The 21,275-nt window shown below is 34.2% G+C and overlaps 1 long non-coding RNA gene across 1 annotated transcript; it reads left to right on the forward strand.

Moving 5' to 3' along the window:
- The first annotated feature begins 2,283 nt into the window (after positions 1 to 2,283).
- LOC149787166 (uncharacterized) lies at positions 2,284 to 11,191 on the forward strand. The gene is made up of 3 exons (XR_016425122.1): positions 2,284 to 2,651; positions 5,362 to 5,480; positions 10,433 to 11,191. It is a non-coding gene; the product is annotated as an uncharacterized LOC149787166 (long non-coding RNA).
- The last annotated feature ends 10,084 nt before the right edge of the window (positions 11,192 to 21,275 follow it).

The raw sequence follows: 21,275 nt of genomic DNA on the forward strand, positions 1-21,275 counted from the left end.
AATGTAGTTATAGAAAATATTAATATGCTTTGTTTCAATATCGTTCCGTGGCTAACTGAATTTTTATCAGCATGATTGGCATGACCTGTTTTTAACATGACATAATAAAGCTACAATACAAATATAAAGTCTCGATCTTATATCACCACCAACTGCAAACGTCATAGATCCAGACTGCCGTCGAGGAATGCCAACCAACCCTTGGAGTTATGTAGTGGAAATAAGTAACTAAAAGACGTGTTGCGGCTTTTCTTAATCTCAATTTCCTTTCAGTTTTTTTTTTAATCTGGACAAAACAAGTGATATGGTTCAGCTTAAAAATGGAATAGGTGTTCAAACATTGTTGTTTTTAAAGTGAATGCTGCAAAAATAAATATATGTTGAAAATTGTTTTACTAACTCGCAGTGCGAGCGTGTTTGCTGCACACGAATGCTTTGCCTACATGTATGTACCTTTGGGAGAAGGAGTAATGCGCTTAGTTGAGAAATTATATTGATTATCCTTGTCTCCTATAGCAATAAGACAGACTTAAAACATTGAGATATAATCGGATGCACATGTCAGTCTTTATCCACTCCTCGAGACTAAGCTCCTTGAAAGTATAACTGAGGAAAATATATGGACAATACTTCACATCAAATGTATTGTTTTTTAGTCTCGTTTACTTGTGCTTCGTACACAGAATCAATTTTTTATATTTAAAAACCATCGTTTTTAGAAAGTTTTAAATCAAGCTACCAACAAAATATTATATTGTGGGGGTTTTGTGTATGTCTTTCTCTCTGATCATATTTGTATGTTTAAATGCCCTTGTAATCGTAAAAAAGTTGTCTGAATGATTAGGGTTTCAAACCAAACAGAATCTCTCGATGTAAACTAAACAGATAAGCTGCACACTGTCCTTGTCTTTTTTTAGAGTAGTCCATTTCAGCAAAAAACGCGTAGTCTGTGTCCAATATTTGCGATGTGTAGTTTTAATAATTCTACCTAAAATATAAATATTTGAACAAATGAAAAGGAAGAACACTTCTATAAATGTGTTCAAAGAAGAGATGCAACCCTACAATTTATGTAATTATTGAGATTATTAAAGATAGGAGCTACATCATGTTGCATGAAAACATAGTTCAGTTTGAACGCCAACATCTTGACAGTCTTTTAAACCCTATGCCGATCATCGGGATAGAAATTATAAATTAATGAATTAAATTACTATGTTTTGTGCATATTTGCATCCTTTTTCATTTTAAATGAAAATGTGTAGGGGTTCACAAATAAACGGGAGGTGTCCTAATATTACATCATTCTTCTGTTTTGGACTAAGCAAATCATTCGAGTGATGGCTAATATTGGATTGATTAACGTTCGAGGTTTGAATTTAACAGGATCTTAAATGAGATCGTTTGACGCTGCTTAGTTATGTGGCTACAATCATTTGTCAGAATGCATAAGACGTTTCATGGCAAATAGGTGTCTTTTTCTGTTACCTACGCTATTGTTGTTTCTATCCACATTTTTATCTTTATTTATTCTTCGATTGCCTCTTTATTTCATTTATTTAGCTCTGTTCGTCATATTGTTATTTTACTTTTTTCTATCCATTCTTATTGCCTTCTTTCGTAGTTTTATACTTTTTTCTTCTTTATTTTTTTTTTTCTTCTATTGCACTGGAAACTGGTAGTGTCAAGTAGCTACAGCTACACAAGAAATTGCTCCTAGTCTCATTATAAAAACCACCTTGAGAGACATTGGTGTCAAATGGGTCCATCTATTCTTTTGATCGCAGGTCAGGATGAATAAATGTCAGTCTTTCGAAAGTGCTAACTCTGATACAGAGTATAATATTTGTCGCTTTTCTTTATTATGGAAGTGTCACATTAGAGAAGTATATTTGCATCTTAGCTGTGTTTGTATCCAAATATTTTCGACGAATAGAGGGAATAATAATATATTCAGGATGAGTTAAATTGGTTAAAAATATATAAATATGTCTAATCCTTGTTTGACCATAATATACTACGTGCTATGAATCATAAAAGTGTTTATGTTAAAGATAAGTTAGCATTGTAAATACAAACACACATCACTTTTTAACACTATATTAGAAAGATTGTATAAAGTCTAATTATTATTTGGCGGATTTCTACTATCTTCCTTTTCCGTCGGTGTGCACCGTCTGATCTGTAATGCAATGCAACCTTCACATGTTCCGTTTTTTTGGGATTATCATTCAGAGTTTACAGTCCAGCAAATAAAGGCATGTTTAGATGCAGAACCAGTCTCAACCTGCAGGTAGTCGGAATTCACCGGTTTTCTTCCACTTGTACATCACTAGTTGTCCCTTTTTACGACAAGATTGAACAGAGTAAAGAAAACGTAAAAGTTCTCAACCGACTGTTAAACGTGTATCGAAATGGGAATGGATGGATGGAGCAGGAAATTGATAGCCAGATGCTCGAACGGTCTTTCCAAAATGTCATCCTTCTCAGAAATCATACTGCGCCTTTCATCAAAAGGTGTAAAAAGAAGTTGGAGAGCTAATGTGGTAATGACTGCTCGACAGGCACTTGATTCTGGGGGAACTGTATTGTGTACAAACATCAATTAGTGCTGTACGAGTAAAATCCGTGTAAAGAAAATGCTGTTGTCTGTGAGTATTATGATCTTCAGATTAATGTATTTGTTTATTAAGGGCTATGGTAATGCACAATTCAGCACAGGTGGGCCGGGGATGGTATTTAGAATATGGTGAAAGGCTTAAAAGTTATGGCAATAGTGATGTCCCATTTCTTTCAGTTAAGTATCATGCACTATTCAGACGTGAATTTGTGAAAGAATAACTTATAATAAAAACAATTTCATACCTTTTTTGATCCAATGTATGGCAACATGGAACCAGTGTGTGGTGAAAATGAGGTGACTGACACTTATGAATTATCAATTTAGTGGCAAGGATAAATGGATTTTTAATGAAACTGGAGAAATTGAACATGAACCCTTTTTCTGCACACAGTTTGTAAATGGATTCTAGTCAGTTCTAAACAACCTGACATTAGTTCCTAAGAAAAAGGTATGAGGGCCTGTATTTGACATAAGATGATGAAGGCTATAGCAGAGTTCACCATGCATTTTGGTAATAATAATACTAATTAAATAATTTTACACCAGAGACATTGTGATTTTCACCAAAGTAAACACAAATAACTAGTTATCAAAAATACATAAAATATCACTAAATCACAAGTAGTATATAAACATAATTGTACATATAAGCGTAAAGTTTGCTGGCTGAAACAGACCATGACTGATTTCGTTCAAATTACATGCCAATTCAGTCCAAATGCAAGTATGATTTGGCCCATGTGAAATGTTAAAAGAAAAACAAAATGGAACAAACATTATTTGATTTTTTTAATAGTTATTACTGTTGTTCCCATGCATAGCAGTGTAATTTAAAAAGGTTGATATTCAAATTCAGTCAGAGTAATTAGCACATTTATGGCCAGAATCAGAACAACATAGATATGATCTATTGCATTTAGATCATTCTTAACCAAATTAACTTTTCAGTGTTTCAATAAAGAGCATATACAGTTAACCATTGATAAATCAGGTCAATATCAACACTATCAAGGTATAAAAATTGACTCAGTATATTTGTTGATTTCTTAAGCAACTTGTGTTTTCTTTGCATCATAATTACAACAACAAAAATCCTATAATGAGTTATTGATAAGTAAAATGATAGAATAATGTAGTTTGCTGTTATAATGAGCTTTTTTATCTACTGGTATCATTGAATTGTTTTTTTTTTAGTAAAATCTTGATCCAGTAAACCAACTTATTTTCATTTCAGTCTTTAAAATATTTGAAGCTATTTAATAAAAAGCACATATTAAATCTATTAAATACTGATTCTCAATATATATTGTTGTACATTAATATATATATATATATATATATATATAATATTACATAGATATAATTTAATAAAACTACGTTGTAACCAATGATCACAATCATTACTGTTTATTTATTACTTTGTTTGATCATTGCATTTAACTGCAAATACTAATAGTGGGAGCATCTGACCATGAAATGGCAAAACCCTTTTGACAAATGCAGCTATAATTAACGTCTTTTTAATGTCATTTGCCAATTAACTGAATTTGATTATATTTGTACATTAAAGGTTTATTTAAGATAGTAGTTAATGACAAGTATTTTTCCTTATCATAAGATCTGTATTAAGAATCAAAGATGAAGATACTTTGGCAGATTGCTAGAGGTAGAGGCTGTGAAATATGTGATGAACAGAAGTAAAATGTAAACAGGCAAATCAGTCATTTTATAGTATGTACATCAGGAATGTTTTTTCAGTTAACTTTGCTAATAACAGTATTGACTATAGCTGTACTTTCACTATGGAAAGTTTGATAGACATTGGGTTACATATATGTGTGTAATATGTCTGTCAGTCAAGGGACCAGGTTGACTGGAATGACAGCCCCTTTATTATTTGGCATAGTGATGTTTACCATGTGCATCGTACAGGAGGCCCAATGTGTATGAAAAATGAAATGCTCATTTCATCTTAATTAGCCTTCATGTAACAAGATAAATACAATGCAATAGCTTAACACTGTCTCAATGCAGTGATTTATTATGCATACAGTGCAACATCATATTGCTTATTTTAGCCCAAATAAATACATTTTCTGCAAAACAGAGTGTACCTGAGCATTTATATAAGGTTTTTTAACTTAATACTATATAACTTTAAACACAGTACATGTATGTACTGTACTATATGCGATATTTGACTATAGCACACACACACTCACCCATTAAGCCAATTCGTATTACCAATAAACATAAATGACTTTTTAATTGCTTCTCTTCAATTGTCAAAGACATAAAACTGAATTCCATTCATCAATTTGTCATTTCTAGTCTGGTTGTCACCAGGGGATTCCTAACAGTCAACTAATTAGTATTTCTGATGCCAATGTGGTAAATATAAATACAAAGATTATTTCCTATTTTGTTGAGCCATTATTGCTAGGAAACTTGTTTAACTTCAGTGTTATTACTTATGTCAAAATATATTTTCCATCTTTTCTATTGTTTTGTAATAAATATGAACTGTTTCAATCAATTATTATAAAAATCAGTACACTTGGTTGTTATCAGAAAGAAAAAGTATCCCATGTTATTAACATGCAAGTTTTTTAGTTTGTTTTAGTGATTGAATGTTATTTTTTTTACATGCTTGTACCTGATTTTGCTATTAAAATTCTACAGAGCATTTAAAATATTAATTCTCCATTACATTTAAAATTAAAGGTCTTTTGTTTCAGAGCATTTGCAGAAGAGAGGAAGCCTGCAGCTTTTTCAATGTCAGTACCCCAACTAACCAGCTGTCTTCAAGTTAGGATGGAATAACATCAGTCTTCAACTGGACTCATGTTAACTACAAGTAAGGATGGAATAGCTTCGGTACACAGCTGGATGCAGATATAATAGGATAATTTGTACAGTTTCTTATTTAATTCTGTTTCATAGGTATATAAGAATAATAACAGGCTGGATGGATTGCAGAGCAGTGTCAGTATTTCAATGAATAATGTCTGTCATTTGGTATCAACACTGAGTCAGGTCTTTAGGTCATATTCTCAGACAGTATAGCTTGTAAAATCATGTGACTTTGTATATAAATGCATAATAAATACTTAAGCCATCAGCAAAAACTAGGTCATTGTGACCTATATTTCATAAGTGTTTTATTTGTACCTTTGCATTTGGTTTTGTGTCTGTAGATTACAGTTTACATTGTTTTCTCTGTTTTCATAGAGTCATATACTTGTATGTTGGCATTTGGATATGTCAAGGCAATGTTGAAAGGAAGCAACAAATCTAAAAAGATCGAATTTTTGGAAAGTTGTTTTGTTATCCAGTCATGCCACCAGTGGTGGTTTTCTTATATAATGTACAGTTTTCTTGTATGATCAATAGTTTTTCTTATGCAACAATTTTTAAAGATTTGTATCATGACTTAAAGTATGACTCACACTCTTAGTACACTTCTCCATCTGTCTTTTTATCTTGTCTGTCTTTTGTACATGTCAGTTGGAGTATTAATTATTTCATGTAATACATGAATTTTTTGGGGTAGGTATTAATCAACTTGTGTTTACAATCTTTTAGGCATTAACTTAGACTGTTCACTGAAATACATTCTTTTCATGAAGATATTGATTAATCTGATAAAGGTACATGTACCGTCATGAGTAAAGTTGTTTACAGTTGAAATAGGCCTTTTTATATCCCATCAGCCCTGTGGAAAATAAATATTCCTCTTGTCTGTCTGCCATACTTTGAATACTTTTTAATCTGTGTAAGTATGGTAAGACATGCATATTTTCTGTTAGCAGTGACAACCTCAAGATTATAATTTTGTGATTTTTAAGAGATGGGGTAAATGCAGCATAGAACATATATTTAGCACAAAAGGGGACATAACTCTTAAGATGATGCCAATGTCTGACTGTTACATACCATCACAACTTCAAGTGTTGTCCATGTCTGACTGTTACATACCATCACAACTTCAAATGTTGTCCATGTCTGACTGTTACATACCATCACAACTTCAAGTGTTGTCCATGTCTGACTGTTACATACCATCACAACTTCAAGTGTTGTCCATGTCTGACTGTTACATACCATCACAACTTCAAGTGTTGCCCATGTCTGACTGTTACATACCATCACAACATATAGTGTTGTTCACATCGGATTGTTCCATTGTAGTGAAGCCAAGCTTGCAGCTCTTTGAGATCAAAATGAGTTCAAAGAAAAATACAAGACTCGTACATTCAATGATATAAAATGTATTAAAGTGTATGTGACTGTTCTCTTACACTCACACCAATGAAAATGAATAATATGAGTATACTTGTGAAATATATGTGATACATCTCAGTCTGTACTACAATGATTAACTTCTGTGATCTTATATCACTGTGTCAGATTTCAGTAGTCAAATACTACTGTGATTGGTTTTAGTAGTAAAATACTCCTATGATAAACTTAAGTAATCAAACATTACTGTACTATAGTCAAACACTACTGTATAAATCTCAGTTAGTCAAACACTAATGTGCTGCACATCTCATATTATTAATAATCACATGAAAGTCAGTAGTATTATTAGTATTATTATTATCTTGCCTTCAAGATAATGGTCCACTGCCTGGTTTCTCACTGGTGACTCAGACATCTCTTGTACAATGGTACTGTCATCAAACAGCTGGATGGCTAAAACTGGTAACCATTCACCAGTCTACTTCATTTCCAAATCCATGTAGCTACATCACTAAGTTTACTGCAGATCACTTCACTCTCAAGCATTAAGAACAGTGGAATGGGTAAAACTGGTACTCATTGCCACTCTCAGCTTAGATACTCCAAAACATACAAATAGTTGGTAAATAATCTCTGTTTCACGATCGCTGTCTGAATTAGTAAATACAGATGCCATCAACAGTACATACCGAAGATTAATGATTGGTACATGATACGAGCACTCCGATAAGTATGAATCCCAACAGTACATGAGTGACACAGATGTATTGCTGATAAGGCTTAAAGCATACTATGCCAAAATCTAATACATAACATCCCATTAATTACTAGTTGACATTACAGTCAACTAAACTATATTCAGGTGCATAACCATATTTATGACTAATAGAATCATACATATTACCTATAACCAGGTTAATAAACCATAAATACTCAGTGAATTATGTTAAAAATATGGTAGTAATTGTTGAGAAAACACCAGTGCAAACCTACATTACAGCATTGCTTCATAATATGAAACTGAACAAGAGTCCAATAATTTCAAATATAATAGTATGAAACATAGCTCACCCAACTTGTTGGCTTAGGCTAGAAGAAAGACATCCATCAAAATTACAGTCACACTCTGACAGCTAGATGTAAAATGCCTCACCCCCACCCTCTGCAGTATCGGCTGCTATACGTCTATACACCTACACATCTAACCAGATACTATGCTTTGCACATGCCAGGCAGATGACTTGAATGTCATTGTTTCTACATGTACATAAAATGAAGAGTAAATATAAGAAACTTAAAGCTACAGTGTACCAAATGCGTCACCTTGAATTTTTTGTTAGTATGTGGCATTTCAAATGCATCATATCAGGTATTTTGTAACATCCTTACCATCACAAGATCTAAAGTTGTCTATGTCTGACCATCCCTAACATCACAAATTTAATTTCTGCACAGTAACCTTTGAAAGATTTGAGAAATGTTATCAAATTTGGCATAAAACTTAAGTTTAAGAAGACCTAGGTCAAGTTCAATTTTCACTTTTCTCTGGCAGAATGTTATGGCATTATGGCCCCTGTTTGTTGTGAGCTTTTTCTGGCAAAATTGTATGATGCTATGGCTCATTGACTTTACCTTTTTCTGGCAAAATGTTAGGGCATTATGGCCCCTGTTTGACTAGACCTTTTTTCTGGTAAAATGTTAGGGCATTATGGCCCCTGTTTGAGTATACCTTTTTTCTGGTAAAATGTTAGGGCATTATGGCCCCTGTTTGACTATACCTTTTTTCTTTTAAATTGTTTGGGCATTATGGCCCCTGTTTGACTTAGAACATTGCCTTTTGCCTTTCAGTTTTGTGCTGAACAATGTATTTTAGGATGTTGTGGACAGATTTGGTATGATGCTTTATATTAAAAAAGCCTATTCAAGTTAGATTTTCAGTTATGATCCCTCTTTTAGAAATTTTTATTTAATCTCACTTCTGTTCACTAGATTTCTCACATATCTGAGGATTTAGAATCAAATTTGTTACGAGGCTTTACATTAAAAAGATGAAGGTAAATGTTGATTTTAATGGTTTGTGACATTTTATGCCTTTTTCCTTTTCAATATTATTTATGCTTAATAACTTTTTGGGGGATTACATCGATTTAAACTAAATATTGATATGGGGCGCTCACCAGATAATATGTACTTTTGAGAGAGTGACGTATGTAAGGTGAAATAGTTCGCATTTAAAACATGCACAATGGAGAGAATGTTGGCATACCTCTATGCTACATTAATGTAATGTGGATTATATTTCTTTTCGATATTGTACTTTTGGAAATTTACATGATTTAAGCACACTGCTAACTAAAATGACTGCTCCCTTGTGTTAAAAAATCAGCCTGAATTAGTCTAAAGCACACTATACATAGCAGCTATTAAAATAGGGAAAATGAATATTGCCAGACTAGACAATACCAGCTTCTGAAAGTGCAATGAATGAATTACCAAATATATAAAATGTAAAAAAAAGATATCGGCTCTCTTTTATACAATTTACCTCTGAAGTTCAGGAAGTGAAAATGACCAAGTAGAGCTAGCACTTTTTTGAAAGGTGCACATCTGAAGTAAGGCCAAGCTGTATACTCTATAACCCATAGTACACCCATCAATCATACACCAAAATAAAGGGAATTAAAGGTTCTTTGCATTATACCTAAGATATACAAGGTCTTTTTTAAATAGCCAGTATAACTAGTGTGGAAAGCCGGGGAAATTCTTTTTATTTAAAAAACTAACCCTATGCAAAATACAAACCTGTAGAGCGCCACCTGTGGGGCTTTACATCAAAAAAGCCTTTGCCAAATTTGGATTTTCACTATTTTGTGAAAATTTTACAGAGTTATGGCCCCTGTTGTTGAAACTTATCATTTAAATTTCGTCTAATTTCATTAACTTTCGACCTAATGATTTAAAATAAAATTTGTTGAGACTTCAGATTAAGAATATGGAGGTGTTGCTTGGTTTTACTTTTTTGTGATGTGTGTGTGATTTTGATTTTTAACGTAGCTTTAACAATTTTTCAGTCATATCGCTACAATGTCTGCAATGTGGCAGTTTATAGTGATGTCTAGCACTGGGGCATCATGCCGCAGACATGTAGCATGATGTCCCACCCAGTCACATTATCCTGACACCAGGCCGACCAGTCCTAACACTAACCTCTTAATGCTGAACGCCAAGCGAGGCAGCTGTTAGTACCATTTTTTAAGTCTCTGGTATGACTGGGCCGGGGATTGAACTCACGACCTTCCGCATCCGAGGTGGACGCTCTAACCACTAGGCCAGTATGAACAGTATGAAAAGTGATCCCCCCTTTAACACCCTTTAATTCAGTAATACTGGCAGGGGTATCCATGGTACATAAACATTTATTTGTCACGCCCCACAACATCATTGGTTGGGCAATGTTTTTTCATCTTATCATTATCATTTATCATCTTAATTCATTTTGTTTATTTGCTACTGTTAATGTCTGACTTTGATAGTTTCAGAAATTGTGCTCTTTGAAAATTTCAGACACTGAAGAGGATAATTGAAATCTGAATGGTAGATTGTGTAAAGTTCCAGGTATGAAAAAATATGCTGCTGCCTATTCGGAACTGAAGAAGAATTCTTGGGATGAGATTTAGATGGAGACGTTGGACATCAACATATACTTGATGAATGGACTCGACAAACAATAGAAGAAATCCAATAATTGAACTAGCAAACAGATAGTGTTATCATGGCTAGAGAGTATTGTTTTGTATTGTGTGATGATATCTGGCACCGACTACAGGGGTTTGTCAATGAACAGACCATATAGAGTTTAGACAATCATCTTAAGACTAGCATATGTATTCACATTTGTAAATATGGTAAAATATTTTTATTCATGACTATAATTGATGTATGATGCAAACAGTTGACCTTGATTTTTTAGGAACTTTATTTCAGTTTTGTATGGTCTTTGTTATCATATTTATCAGTTACACAAATCAGTCAGTCATCATAAATTATGCTGCTTCAGTTATTCATTATGCTGGTATTATGATTTATATTCAGCAATAATCACTAAGCATTATTCTCAATCTATTCCTAACATGTGTTACACTGTCAGGTCTGAATGATAAACACAGGAACAAAATGCTCTTAAAACTGATGAGGGATCATTATTTTGTTATTACCTTAATATTGTGCAGTTAAAATATGCATTGAAAAGTGAAATATATGTGGTTTATTATTGTAATAATAATACAGGCTTTGTATTAGCTGCATAATACAGTGTAAGTGTTTTGAGTTGACTCTTTTACTTTCTCACCTGTAAGGCATAGGCAAAACAAAGGTATCATTTTTTTCTGATGGTATGGTTTATTTGGTTCAGGTCTCACCGTTAACTTTTAGCATTAAACTCAGTTTGTCTAGCACCATGTATAGTCAGTCATTAAATCTGAGTGTACTGCTGACACTGTCCCATGAACAATCATGACATGTAATACTTGTTTAAACATAGTGTACTGGTGACACTGTCCCATGAACAATCATGACATGTAATGCTTGTGTTAATCGTAGAGTGTACTACTGACACTGTCACATGAACAATCATGACATTTAATGCTTATATAATCATAGAGTGTACTGCTGACAAAGTTTCATGAACAGTCATTACATTTAATGCTTGTATAATCATAGAGTGTACTGCTGACACTGTCCCATTAACAAACGTGACATTTAATGCTTGTGTTAATCATAGAGTGTACTGCTGACACTGTCCCATGAACAATCATGACATTTAATGCTTGTATAATCATAGAGTGTACTGCTGACACTGTCCCATGAACAATCATTACAGTTAATGCTTGTGTTAATCATAGAGTGTACTGCTGACACTGTCCCATGAATATACCGCTCCGGTGGCCTAGTGGTTTGATCCCTGGCGGAGTCATACCAAAGACTTACAAAAATGGTACTAACAGCTGCCTCGCTTGGCGCTCAGCATTAAGAGGTTAGTGTTAGGACTGCTCGGCCAGGTGTCAGGATAATGTGACTAGGTGGGACATCATGCTACATGTCTGCAGCATGATGCCTCAGTGCTAGACTTCACTATAAACTGTCTCACTGCAGATATAGTGATATGATTGACAAATTGTTAAAGCTACGTTAAAAATCCAAATCACACACACACACACACGCACAGTGTCCCATGCACAATCGTGACATTTAATGCTTGTATTAATCATGGAGTGTACTGCTGACACTGTCCCATGAACAATCAAGAAATTAAATGCTTGTATTAATCATTGAGTTTACTGCTGACACTGTCCCATGAACAGTAATGAAATTTAATGCTTGTATAATCATAGAGTGTACTGCTGACACTGTCCCATGAACAATCATGACATGTAATGCTTGTATAATCATAGAGTGTACTGCTGACACTGTCCCATGAACAATAATGAAATTTAATGCTTGTATAATCATAGAGTGTACTGCTGACACTGTCCCATGAACAATCATGACATTTAATGCTTGTATAATCATAGAGTGTACTGCTGACACTGTCCCATGAACAATCATTACATTTAATGCTTGTGTTAATCATAGAGTGTACTGCTGACACTGTCCCATGAATATACCGCTCCGGTGGCCTAGTGGTTTGATCCCCGGCGGAGTCATACCAAAGACTTACAAAAATGGTACCAACAGCTGCCTCGCTTGGCGCTCAGCATTAAGAGGTTAGTGTTAGGACTGCTTGGCCTGGCGTCAGGATAATGTGACTAGGTGGGACATCATGCTACATGTCTGCAGCATGATGCCTCAGTGCTAGACTTCACTATAAACTGTCTCACTGCAGATATAGTGATATGATTGACAAATTGTTAAAGCTACGTTAAAAATCCAAATCACACACACACACACACGCACAGTGTCCCTTGAACAATCGTGACATTTAATGCTTGTATTAATCATAGAGTGTACTGCTGACACTGTCCCATGAACAATCATGAAATTAAATGCTTGTATTAATCATAGAGTTTACTGCTGACACTGTCACATGAACAATAATGAAATTTAATGCTTGTATAATCATAGAGTGTACTGCTAACACTGTTCCATGAACAATCATGACATTTAATGCTTGTATTAATCATAGAGTGTACTGCTGACACTGTCCCATGAACAATCATGACATATAATGCTTGTATAATCATAGAGTGTACTGCTGACACTGTCCCATGAACAATCATGACATATAATGCTTGTATAATCATAGAGTTTACTGCTAACACTGTTCCATGAACAGTCATAAAATTTAATGCTTGTATTAATCATAGAGTGTACTGCTGACGATGACCCATAGACAGTTGTGAAATGTAATTGTTGTATTAATCATAGAATGTAGTGCTGACACTGTCCCATGAACAATCATAAAATCTAATCATATTAATGATAGAACGTACTGCTGACACTTTCCCATGTACACTCATAAAATCTAATCATTGTATTAATCGTAGAATGGAATGATGGCACTGTCCCATGTACAGTCATGAAATGTAATTATTGTATTAATCATAGAGTAGTACACTGACACTGCTGAATATACAGTCATGTAGTCTAATGGTTGTATCCATCATGAAGTGTACTGCAGACACTGAACTGTACAGTCATGGACTCAAATGGTTGTATACATCGTGGAGTGTACTTCAGACACTGAAATGTAGTCATGGAATTGAATGGTTGTATCCATCATAGAGTGTACTGCAGAAACTAAAATGTAGCCATAGAATATAATGGTTGTATGCATCATGGAGTGTACTACTAACACTGAAATGTACAGTCATGGAATCGAATGGTTGTATCCATCATGGAGTGTACTACTAACACTGAAATGTACAGTCATGGAATCGAATGGTTGTGTCCATCATGGAGTGTACTGCAGACACTGAAATGTACAGTCATGGAATTGAAAGGTTGTATTCATCATGGAGTGTACTGCTGACACTTAAATGTACAGTCATGGAATCTAATGGATGTATCCATCATGGAGTGTACTACTAACACTGAAATGTACAGTCATGGAATCGAATGGTTGTATCCATCATGGAGTGTACTGCAGACACTGAAATGTACAGTCATGGAATCAAATGGTTATATCCATCATGGAGTGTACTGCAGACACTGAAATGTACAGTTATAGAATCAAATGGTTGTATCCATCATGGTGTGTACTGCAGACACTGAAAATGTAGTCATGGAATCAAATGGTCATATGCATCATGCAGTGTACTGCTGACACTGAAATGTACAGTCATGAAATCTAATGGTTGTATTAACCAGAGTGTACTGCTAATACTTAATATACAGAAATCTCAAACTGCCCTGGTGGCTTAATGGTTAGAGCATCTGCCTTGTATGTGGGAGGTTGTCGGTTCGATCCCCGGCCAAGTCATACCAAAGATTTACAAAAATGATACAGCTGCTTCGCTTGGTGCTCAGCATTAAGAGGTTATTGTTAGGACTGGTTCGCCTGGTGTCAGGGTAGTGTGGCTGGGTGGAACATCATGCTACATGTCTGTGAAATCACTATTAACTGCAACACTGTAGACATTGTAGCGATATGACTGAAAAACTGTTAAAGCCACATTAAAAATCCAAATCATACACACATACATAGAAATCTCAGACTGTACTGCTGACACTGTGGCATGGATAGTCATCATGGAGTGTACTTCTAGCACCTGCATATTTAGTCTTGAAATGTAATGACAATAGTCATCATGGAGTGCAATAGTGCTGACACTGTCATAGTCATCATACTGCCAAAATCAGACGTTTTGTTTGATGAGTAATAACTTCACTTGTTAATCATTAAGAGAATGACTTCAAAATGTATGTTTAATTTCACAGGTGTTAGTCAAGATTACTACTAGTTGGTTTTTATGATTCAATTTTGCTTTATTTTTTATCAGAAAAACTGTTGTACTGCCATCAGTTTTGAGCTAAATTTGTTCTTGTTAAAGTATTTGACTATTAGCAAGCTGCACATCAATCTCCATAATATAAAATAAAAATGTCATCTCTTGAGAAAATGTTCTATGTATAATGCTACTAAGTGTTTTGAAATCTAAGTGAGGAATTGTCTTCCTGATTGCACATTTGCTGAACTTTACTAATTGACAAATTGGTTATTTTTCTTGGTTCTATTGATCATAGACCAGAATAACTTATCAGATGGAAGGTCATGTCAATGTGGTGCTTCAGTAAAATACTTCCAAGTTTGGGGGCCCCCGAGTGGCTGAGTGGTCAGAAGTGCTCTCCATTACGGATCACTGCCATCTCACCTCTGTCTGCACGGGTTCGAGTCTCCGATTCGGCTAATATGGGTATGTGAGAAAGCTTGCCAGTAGCTTCTCATGGGTCGGTGGTTCTTTCCGGGTTTTTCCCGGGTTCTTCCTCCATCATTAATACTGGCCACCATGTACAGCCTATCATGTGCTGAAAATGGCTTTAAGCCCTACAAAAACAACAACATCTTCCAAGGTTGTTTAGCTGGTTTAGATTTTTTTTGTCAAAATGACTTTCATATTCATATGGCTACCTTGAAAATCATACTTGCTTACTCATCCTGGAGGAAGATAATTTTGATAAGGGGTTTGTCATCATAAGATTTGAATAAATGCTCTAAATGGAGTGTAGTGACGTATAAGGGAGGTAACTCCCTCTCTTTACAGTTTGTTAGTTTGTTTTGGCACAGCTCTGTCTGGTTTCACATTAACAAAGAAAGTTATTTTAATTTCATGTCAGTTTGCTGTTAACTGATTATTTTGTTACACTTCGATTCTTAGAGTAAGACAAGTGAACATTTACCCTGTAGTGTTAAAGCTAAGCTACATATCAATTATTCTAAACCTGTACTGTCTATCTTCATGTCAGTGTAGGACGCCTTATGTCATACACTATTATTCCTGGCAGGTGTCAAGTTACTAGGCATACAGTATAAATGCCTAGTGTTTTCACATGCTTCCTCTTTGACATAATCTTCAATGAAGAATCATGATTGGTGAACTTAGTGTTTTTCAGGAAGGACTTGTATTGGATAATGGCAGTAATTGTGGACCAAAGTTGAGAATTCTCAATGAAATACGATCAGTAATGTTTTGTAGTACTGATCACATATTGTCTGCTTACCCATTACATAATTTAATTCTTTAGACAGTATCTTACAAGGTTGTAGATATCATTTTATGCAATAGTGCTCCACACTCATTCAGTCTTGTGTGATCAATGGTTGAGTTCAAAAGATATAAAATAATTACACATGGGAAAATCATTCAGACATAATGTTTGGATGACAAAATGTATAAATGCTTTAACATGCGGCAGATGAGAAACTTATTCTTATATAAGATGGTTTGAAAAGTCATTCTGAACACTAGACCACTTTTCTTGCAGCTGGATTGAACAAAAATACTGGACCACTTTCACCACAACCACTGAAATAAAATAAAAAAATCAAACAAACATGAAACCTCTTTTTTATTTCTATATCAGTCATAAAAAGTGTGACCACTTTCATTTCTACTACATATAAAGCCCGTGCAATAACCTCATGCTACTGAATAAAATACAAAACTTCAAGAGGCAACTGCCTTTACCATCACATACAATTAATGAAAAATAAACCAAATTTTTGTTAAATTGCCTCTTCTTTGCCTTAAAGATTCTCAGTAAGGGTTTGCACATTTTAAAATATATTTAGTAAAAAGTATAAATGTGAGTAAACTTTCCAGATAGATTTGTAAATAATGGTGACAAGAACAGTACACAAGGCAATTTGAATATTTAATGTTCTAAGTCACTTGCATTCTTTAGTCACGTCTGACTTTGTATTGATTTGCTTTGTTCCTTGTAGAAGGCAATGAGAAATCCAAGGTAACAACTCTCCCAAGGAGAAAGTTTAATCCCATCTCTGAACATGGATTTTGCACAAAAAATGGCTGCCCTCCAGAATCTACTTACAAGTGAGTACAGGTGGGATTGAGTTAAATGTTGTGGTCGGACCTTGTCAAGAGTCAAATCATGACCTAAGGATATGATTCACTGGATTATAGTGTCCTTGATTATTGCTGTTAATCACACATGTATAAATAATTTCATCAACTTTTCAAATGTTAATTTGTGTGGCAGCCAAATTTTACAATGGACGATCATCTATTTGAGTTACATACACTTTAAACAGTATGGCATGTACATTTCAAAATGACTTTATTTGATAACATACGCAAAGAAGTATATATCATCTACATCATTTTTTGAATAAAGTCACTATTCTATCAGTTGCCATCATAACATCATGCACATTCAAGACTGAAAAAATACCAAAAATATATATTGGTAAAATGTACAAGTTACAGTACATTGCAAACTTTCTGAGACTGTGTTCCAATACCATTTCACCCATTTCATCTGCTGTTGAACTGTTTTCCTTGATTTCATCCAAGTGATGGAAATGCTCATCAATTGGCTCAAACTATCTTATGCAGTACCTTGCTGAATGAAAAAAATTGTTTAAACTTGATCCCGTGTCCATTAGTGTTTGAAGTTTACTAATTTCTCTATACAGTGGTAATTTGTTTGAAAGTGACATTAATGCATCCTCAGTTTGAGTGTAGTAAGTATACTGTTTAAGTAACGATAATGATGAGTACATAATGGGCACCAAGAGGCAATAACTAAATGTCACTCAATGGCACCTGCTGAAGCGTTCTATTTTAATAAAGATAACAAACAAGGACTTAAGGCTACTAATATGCCCTAACTATCCTAACTCTAAAGAGCCGATTATTACAGACTATGTCCCAGTGAGTAATAACTTTAGTCACACATTTTGCACAACCATGTGTTGATTCTGTTACTAATCTCAAATAATATGTGAAGTTTGAAAATACGAGACTTATATTGCTGTCCAGGTTTTAAGTTGTGATGCTTGCTCTGTTTGACTTGTGTCTTGAGAACAACAGTGCAGTAAAATTCTATATCTGTGAAGTGACTGAAATTCTATACAACCATGTTTTACTCAATTTTCAGCTCTCCTACTCATCTCATTCATCTGGTCATATAGTCATAGACTGGTTTGTTATCAGTTGTGTAATGTTAACTACTGTATGTGATCACTTACTCAGTGACAATTGGTCCCGAGTGTTGATTACTTGGCATGTGGATACATCTTCATGTGTTGACACCAATTTAACAGGGGGCATTTTCTATATAATTGGGCTAGAATAATTTATCTGTTATAGGAAGCTGGAATTTCAGTTTTCATTATATACTAGGTCTAAAATTGTTTATATGTACCTAAATATACATGGTTTTCATTACACACTAGGTCTATACTTATTTTCTGTACCCGTGTCCGACCTGAAAACCATGCTCATGCTTGAAACTAAATAAATATAAATTACATGAAATGGCTCTGAATGAAGGCAATTTTTTTTTATTTTACTGAGCATGTTATATATACAGTACATGCATTGTGCTTTTCAGGAAATACACTTTCCCCTCTGTGGACCTTAATCCTTTTCATGATGTGTCCATTATGGACATGACATCATGGGCGTCGTGGATGGCCCATGTCGATGCTTGCAGTGGATGGATTAAGTTTATTGCCCCAGTTCGAATTCACAGCAATATAATTAATTAATTATGGACATCCACTACATCATGTGGAACTTACCAGTTGACTTAGCTGAAGTACATAGCAGGTTGCTCCTTTTAAGTTGCACACAGTGCTGTTTAATATTCAAAGACTCATCCACTTAATCACAATTGCATATGTGTATTTCAAGAGATTAAACAATTCTGAGGACATAATGCTGAGACAGTTTGGATGTTTCCCAAAATATACAAAGTTTAATTATAGTAATTTTAATATGAGAGAGAGAGATTTAGGTTTAAAACAAGAAAGGAAAAAGAAATAACAAATACGTTTTAGCACGTTTCATTCTTCTTGTCACTTTGAAATTGTTTGTTTAATGTGTTCCACACAATGAAATATAAACCGCACTATCCAATATGCAACTACCGCTATGCTAACCTGTTTAGTACTTGCAACCCAAATATACAACATATTTTAACAAGAAATAGACATGCTTACTTTTACCTGGTGTTTTATAACGCAGGCTCTACAAGCCATGTTATGCTTCAGTCCACAACCAAGAGCTCAGTAAATACACTTCAAATTCCTGGTTGGGTCAACTGATGAGTGTACATGTAATATTACAATACAGATGGATCAAAAGTCATAAACAATTAAAATGACAAATATTTTCATTTGGAGATCATCTTGTATGTATTATTTTCAGTTAATGCAGATGGAAATTTGGTACACTCAGTCTTTCAAATTACATGACAATTAAGCTACAACATGCATGTTATAATGTTACCTTGTTCTTGATCATACATGTTCGATATAAATAGCATGATGTTTTGTTTGCAAACTCTTATCGATTTTTACATCTATTCCTGCATTCATTAATTCATTCAAAGTGGGTATTGATAATAGTATGGAAATGAAAGTGAAACTCTGACAAATTATTAACCAGCAAACAAATCAAATTTATGAAATATCATTTACTGTGAATGAACATTGAAGTTATCATTTGATGAAGAACAGAATGTAAATGTAAACTGTCGCTTGGCAATTTCTTGTGATGTGTGCTACATAATCAACAGGGTAGGAAGATAAAGATGAAATTTAGAACCTTACTTTTGTTTTCTTTATGTGTGTTCATCTTTATGTATCCCTAGCTTGGCCACTGACAAACATAACAAGAAATGTAACTGCTGTAGAGATTGGAATGGACTTCCACTGCTCGTATTGGGTACTTAATCCTCTGCCTGTCTGTCCATGTCCACTGGATTGAGTAGGTGATCTGTAAAACGTGATGTGTGTGCTGTGTAAAATTATATAAAATTTATGACTAAATAGTTATCAGTAGAGATATATGTATCTTTAAAATCCAGTTACATGTATTTTTATATATTAAGATATCTTTAATCTTTGCTGTATATGCATATCTCCATGTAAATTATTCATTAAAGTATTAGATAACTAGGTTACAAATGTAAGCTATGATGTCATCTTGTTTATGTCATTGTTTATTTCATTTATCACTTAGAAACAACATATTTAATGACGTAAGCAATGATATTGATTTCAGTCTGATGAAGCATTAAAGCGAAACCGGTCATTCATTCTACGTGTTGGTGTTGTTTTGTTTTTTTTATCATTTATGTATATATATGTAAAGAGAGAGAGAGAGAAAGAAACACAGAGAGACAGACAGGACAGTCAGAAATGTACAACAAACATACAAAAGTGCTATCCCTGGATTTTACAGAAGAATATTTGATAATACGTGGCAGAGTTAATATTTAATACAAATAATACTATCATACAGATTATCCCTGACTTCTGTCAGAGGAATCCAGAATGACTCTGTAGTTGGATGAGAAGTAATTACTAAGTTGACATTTGCTAAACACCAACTTTGTCGCATCAATTATTGGTGATGTATGCTTAGTCATGATGGTATATGGACTGGTGCATACAGGCAAGGCAATGCTTGCTATTTACCCTTGTACCTGGCTTTGAATCTCTGTGGAACATGAATTAATAATTCTCTAACCTGTATAATAGTATCATATATATAGATGTAGCAAACAGGTGATAGATATATATGCTTACTGAGGGTGGAATCCAGCATTAAGATTTTGTTAAGGGTTACTCTAGGAAAACAGCCAGACACATCTTATCCTTGAGCTGTTACATCTACTGAGAACCACCGCATGTGGTAATTCCATCATTGTACATCTCTTGCTATTCAATACATTTTACAGCTCAACACTTTTGTTAAAAGCTTGAAAATTTATGAAAACATCACAGTATTATGTTTAATATTGCATAAAAGGACAGTCTAAGCATAACCAGTAATCATTCAAGTACCAAAAATGTTTGAGGAATTGGGAGAAAATTTAATTGTATAACTGGTAAGAGAAGTGAACTGACTAAATAAAATACACGGATTCTAGTACAAAAGTGTGATAATTAACACATGTGCTCGATGTGAGCTTAATGGTATAAAAAAGCAATAACCTGAAGGAAAACAAAGCACACAGAGTAACACTATTTCCTCAGATTACCCATGTAACCCATTCTGACAAATGACACAATCATGATATAAAAGACTTTCATAGTATGATAGAGAGGGTCCTATATCAGAACAAGGATAATCTGACATTATATTAAGCTCATGTTTAGCGCCTGTGAATCAAAACACTATGGCAGCTATTTTGGAAAACTAGTGAACTATTATTTCTT

The sequence above is a fragment of the Sinohyriopsis cumingii genome, chromosome 12 (genome assembly GCF_028554795.1).
Source record: "Sinohyriopsis cumingii isolate HCF-2022 chromosome 12, ASM2855479v2, whole genome shotgun sequence".
NCBI classification, from domain to species: domain Eukaryota; kingdom Metazoa; phylum Mollusca; class Bivalvia; order Unionida; family Unionidae; genus Sinohyriopsis; species Sinohyriopsis cumingii.